This window comes from Syngnathus scovelli, chromosome 5 (assembly GCF_024217435.2).
Source record: "Syngnathus scovelli strain Florida chromosome 5, RoL_Ssco_1.2, whole genome shotgun sequence".
NCBI classification, from domain to species: Eukaryota; Metazoa; Chordata; class Actinopteri; order Syngnathiformes; family Syngnathidae; genus Syngnathus; species Syngnathus scovelli.
In genome coordinates this window covers 2,565,514-2,571,372 of record NC_090851.1, presented here as the reverse complement: position 1 = coordinate 2,571,372, position 5,859 = coordinate 2,565,514, and the positions used below count along the sequence as shown (strand labels likewise).

General features: G+C 41.5%; 1 long non-coding RNA gene across 1 annotated transcript; it reads left to right on the top strand.

Moving 5' to 3' along the window:
• The first annotated feature begins 2,717 nt into the window (after nucleotides 1–2,717).
• On the top strand, nucleotides 2,718–3,603 carry LOC125968874 (uncharacterized). Its single transcript, XR_007481380.1, has 2 exons — nucleotides 2,718–2,882; nucleotides 3,105–3,603. It is a non-coding gene; the product is annotated as an uncharacterized lncRNA (long non-coding RNA).
• Nucleotides 3,604–5,859: the final 2,256 nt, after the last annotated feature.

Genomic DNA, 5,859 nt, shown 5'->3' with positions numbered 1-5,859 from the left:
ACACTCCATTAGGTACACCGCCATTTTCAAGTGTACCTAATAACAGGCCACTTTATTAGGATGCACTTAACAAGGGACTCTTGGACAACATGTTGGAATGCGGCCCTGAGGACTAGAGCTTGACACCTGTGAACTTTGACCATAATATTTCCCTAATAAAGTGGCCTGTTATTAGGTACACTTGAAGATGGCGGTGTACCTAATGGAGTGTCCGTGTTATTACCTCGTTAAGTGCAGGTGCGTGAAAAGTTTTAGCTCCTTTTGAACGTGAAAGTGGCTAAAACTTTTCACGCACCTGCACTTAACGAGGGAGTCACACCCCCACTTTCTGGTTGGCTGTTTAATCTGTGACGTCACTTGGACACTCCATTAGGTACACCGCCATTTTCAAGTGTACCTAATAACAGGCCACTTTATTAGGGTGCACTTAACAAGGGACTCTTGGACAACATGTTGGAATGCGGCCCTGAGGACTAGAGCTTGACACCTGTGAACTTTGACCGTAATATTTCCCTAATAAAGTGGCCTGTTATTAGGTACACTTGAAGATGGCGGTGTACCTAATGGAGTGTCCGTGTTATTACCTCGTTAAGTGCAGGTGCGTGAAAAGTTTTAGCTCATTTTGAACGTGAAAGTGGCTAAAACTTTTCACGCACCTGCACTTAACGAGGGAGTCACACCCCCACTTTCTGGTTGGCTGTTTGATCTGTGACGTCACTTGGACACTCCATCAAGAATGTGTATTTGACGACTTGGTCTTTATTTTGGGGGACACTAACACATATTACACAATGTAAAACACATATAAATATTGTCATATAAAGCAGTTAACCAAATGTCAGATTTTTGTTTTCATGCCCAAAAAAATAAAAAGGAATAAAACACCAGACAAGTTTTAACAAGTTTCAATGTTTATTAAAATAAAAATAATTAAATTAAATTTCAAACCAGCAATCTAATGTGAAATTTCAGTTTGGGGGACACCAACACATATTACACAACGTAAAACTCATATACATATTGTCATATAAAGCAGTTAACCAAATGTCAGATTTTTGTTTTCATGCCCAAAAAAAATAAAAACAAGAAATAAAACACTAGACAAGTTTTAACAGGTTTTAATGTTTATTAAAATAATAATAAAAGTACATTTCAAACCAGGAATCTAATGTGAAATTGCAGTAGATATGTTGGATAACAATATTTAGGCGCATATATGCATACACGTTACTTTAAGTGTTATGAAATAAAGATTACCAAAAGAGAAGCATAATCTCCCCGTTTTTGCATAACGGGGCATCCCTTCTGGCTTACATAGTTCACGCAACACGTTCACTGACTGGTCCGTTGATGCACGGGAAGGAAGGCAGTTGACCCATTGACTCGTTCGCGAACGGGAAAGTCAGGATTTGTTCCCTCATTGATCCGTTGTCGCGATGAACTGGAAATGCAATTCGCGACTCATTCGTGAACGGGTAGATACGTCATTTTCTTCTTCGTTTTGTTTTACAGCGAGGTGGCACCAGCTTCAATGCGCATTATCGACACCTACTGGTTGAAGTCATATGAACTGAAAAAAAAACTAAGCACAGGAACGAGCGTTACAAATTTTTCCAGGATAAAATGTTTGAGGACACACTGAGATTTGAACTCGAGTAACTGGGTTCAGAGTCCAGAGCACTAACCACTACACTATGGAACCTTGACTTGTGAAGGATGGTAGATACATGGTTTCATGGAATACCTAACAAGCCAATAGGGAGAGACCAATGCCAAAATGGTTTTATGGGGGAGCACCAAGCAACTACATTGCAAAGCTTTTGAGAAAACTGATTCTAAAGATTCAGTTCACTTAAAAGAACTGTAACGCACATCACTACATCTCAACATGGTTGTATTTCCCAGTCAGAATTTGTCCAAATGCAACCCATGGATCTCCATTTCAAAACAAAATGGCTGACTTCCTGTTCAATCAGGGGGTCCTTATGAGAAAAATGTCCGCCCAATTTAAATCATTATTTAAATCATGCCTCTTTTGTATTAATAAAGTAGCACACGGTAAACAATCAGACAAAAACGATGAGGATTTTTTTTTCCTGAAATACCACTTGTTTCCTCCAAAGCAACTCTCCACATATTTTCTACAAATCTACAAACAATTCACTTTGTGTGTAAACAAAGAGAGGAATTTACTGACCTCTTTTTTTTTTGGTGGTACCACTTTAAGATCTCCCACCTGAGTAGCTTTGCAAGATCCACGCAGGCTGGTGGAACCTGTCTGCTTGTGGCTCCTTTCACCTGCATTAATCCCGGAGACGGGCGCACCCAGCGCTAGGCCCATTGTGCAGGCCGTGCCTCTCCACGCATGACGGCGCCTCTAAACTCCAAGTTTAGGAGCGTAGCACCGCGGCCCAAGTCCCGTAACGGCAAACGTGCACACTCAATGGTCCTCGGTCACAAGTCAATTAACGTCTTGTCTCAGTGGCTGCTGAAAAAGATTGAACATGAAGCAGACTTGAAACATTTTGAAAATTGGTCATAATAGGTAGAAAACGTGAGAACCACTTAACGAAGCGACACAAGCGTTTTATTAAACAGAAGAGCACAGATGGAAAATTGTCTCATATGATACGCTCGCCTGTCGGAGTGGCTGACTGACTGCTGGCACGCACAAGACGCGGCTTGCCTTTGGCTTTTTGACCTAAGTACACATAATCCACCCGTGTCAGTGATTGAGGAGGTACAAATCCCTTTGGTAAAAGACACACAGGTGGCACCGCAAAGGAAGCGCATACCGATCTCGTTGCCATACCGCCGCTCGGCTGGCCGCCGACCAAGCCGACCTGAATGGAAGCAGCCGCGGGGAACCATCGCTCAAAAATGTAAGAGATGAATGGATGAAGGATGGATGGATGGATGGATGAATGGATGAATGGATGAATGGATGGATGGATGGATGGATGGATGGATGGATGGATGGATGGATGGATGGATGGATGGATGGATGGATGGATGGATGGATGGATGGATGGATGGATGGATGGATGGATGGATGGATGGATGGATGGACGGATATGCATTCATTTCTTACAGTACTTCTACAGGAAATCAAAATCTCCTCACATAACCGAAGAGCCTGAACATCAAGTCGTCACAATGCGTGTCGAGCCGAGCCGAGGTCCTTTCTGCAAGTGCTCTCGAGGAGTTTGACAGCTGAGAAAACACGAGTGTGCGGATGGAGGATCTGGGAGGAAGCCGCCTGAGTGCCTGCGTCTTCCTGCTCGCCAGTTGGAGGATTTAGGCGGCGCTGAAAGCTGTAAGGGAAAACAAAAGCTGCCACAAAAGCGACGGTTACATCGAAAGCAGCACTTAGCATCTGTTCACGAGAGCTGAGGAGTGAAGGGTTGCTTTTTTTAGTCGTCAAACTTTTGTGCTAACTTCAATTACGTTCAAAATATTTGTTGTGTTGCATTTTCAAGTGTTAGGCTGACACAGTTGCTGTGAGATTTGCAATCAGATGAGCTTCGGGCAAGTCAAAAGGCCCCGTGAGTCATTCGAAGAAAATCCTGAACTGCAACCAACAGGTAGAATGCGATTGTCGACCTGATAAACTTTTGAGAAGCATCAGCATGACAAAGTTAATGTAGAAAAACATCACTGCACGAAAAAGAATACATTGGTGACTTTCGTTGTTGTGATATCATTGTAGTCCATTTTTAGGTTAGGGTTAAGGAATCATGAAGTGAATTCAGTGTGTGTGTTCTTCAGTTATGTAAACCGGCCTGGGATGGGAACAAGTCAACCGTCGGACTTTGCATCTGCAACAAGACCTTGCAGCTGCTAATGCAAACACACACACGCTCGCACATGCGCTTCAGATTAAAGTGCAACATTTGCAAGTCATAAATTCACTCATTAACTATATATAATGAATACACAAACACACACACACATATACATGCTCTGCTGTCAGTCAAGCATTACGACACCTGCGAGTGCCTCTGTCCGTCACACTGTCCAAATGCAAGTGTTGACATTCAAATGTCTCATTTGTTTGCTCGGAGAGCATTTCTCGTCTGGTCAAAGTCAAAAAAGCAGCACGGCACACAAAACGGCCCCACCCCACCATGAAGCCGCCATTTGCGTCTCGTGACGGACAGCGAGGGCCGACGACACCCACCCCCACACACCTCCCATCCAGCCCTGGTTTTCTGCTTGGCTGAAAGCAAGAGCTCGCCATGAAGAAGACCTCATCACGTTGACTAATGCCAAAGATCATTGTAAACGGGAGCCGAGGGCTGGCCCAGGCTTGTCCGCAATGGTGCAATGATGTGGTCTTTGCAGCATGCACGGTCAACCAATATTTTCATGATTAGCATTTTACATTAATTTTACATGCATTATAAATTGAAAAAAAAATCTACTGTTCTAATAACCGCTTCAACAGTTTACAGGCATATGATTCGATAAGAGTAACAATTATCACACTCAAAATAATGAATAAAAAAACATCTAATTTTGTTTTTTTATTTGAATAAAGGGTAGAAAATAATTTATAAAAAGTTTTCATTTCATGATACACTATATGTATAATTATTTTATTATTTTTCCCATATTTTATTTTTCATTTTCTAATAAAATTCAGTGCATGCTAAATTAATAAACTTTTATTTTATATTTTTTTATTATTATATTGCTGTGTTTGTCACTTTACTGCAATTTGCATGAAAAATTATTTCTGAAAAAAATCTAAGCACAATAAAATATTTTTTTTATTTTTTTTTTTTTGCTAAGCGAAAAGACGCATTCAAATAGTTTACACCTAACAAATGCCTTTACTGGCATAACAAAGCACACCTGTCATACCTATCATCTGACAATAGCAGAAAGACACGTTACTGTTGACCTCTCATAGATGTCAATTCATATTTTAATGCGACAGCACAGAGCAGATAAAGAAGGTGATGGACAAATATCTAGTGCACACATTGTACGCTGGCCAGATGCTGATGCATGAGCAAACTATGGCAAATATGAGCATGAGCGAGCTGGGAAACGAGTCAGCCTCAATTGTTCGCTGCCACCCAGCGTAAGAAGCCGTCTTAGGGTCTAGGGTGAGGCCGCCCGAGAAAAAAACCCCGCCTGTCAAACGTCTGTCAAGCGGTAAAGTAAGCACACAATCAAATGCGTATTATCGTAGGCAGGAGAACGAATATTCCAAATGTTTACACGCAGCTTAAGGAAACAGAACCTGTTATTAGTGTGAAATGTCCAATTGGAGTTGTTTGCAGTGCACCATTGTGGTGTTAATTGTGTGCTCATTTATGTGCTAGTCAAATATTTACATCAAGTTCCACCTAAAAAAAAAAAATGCTTAGCTTGCCAAATATCATCATGACTAACATGGGAATACAATAGTAGGCATAATCAAAACGAATAGTTTAATTCTTTAATTATGTATTTATTGTTAGGAACTCTAACAATATGCTCAGTTTGATATTAGCTTTAGGAAATTGATTGCTTATGTATTAATATTAGGACATGTCAATTATTTGTAACTATTTCTGTATAACTTGCAACATAGCCGTCGGGGCGGCCCCCGGCCAGCATGACTGAACCTTTCATCGGCAGCTAACCCGGCCGGCCGGCGCTCTCTCAGCACGCGTTGAGAGGTTGGGAGTGTTTGCGAGCGTGTTCTTCGCTGTTTATTTTAGGGATTAAGGCGCTGGGGCCCATCCTTGTTGGGTCCAAATAGCTGTTCTCAGTCAGTATGTTTACACGCACCAAGGAAAATCAGCAACCACAGTGAAGGCTTGCAGATTTTTAAGTTGTTTTTTTGCAGTATATTTACTGTAAGCT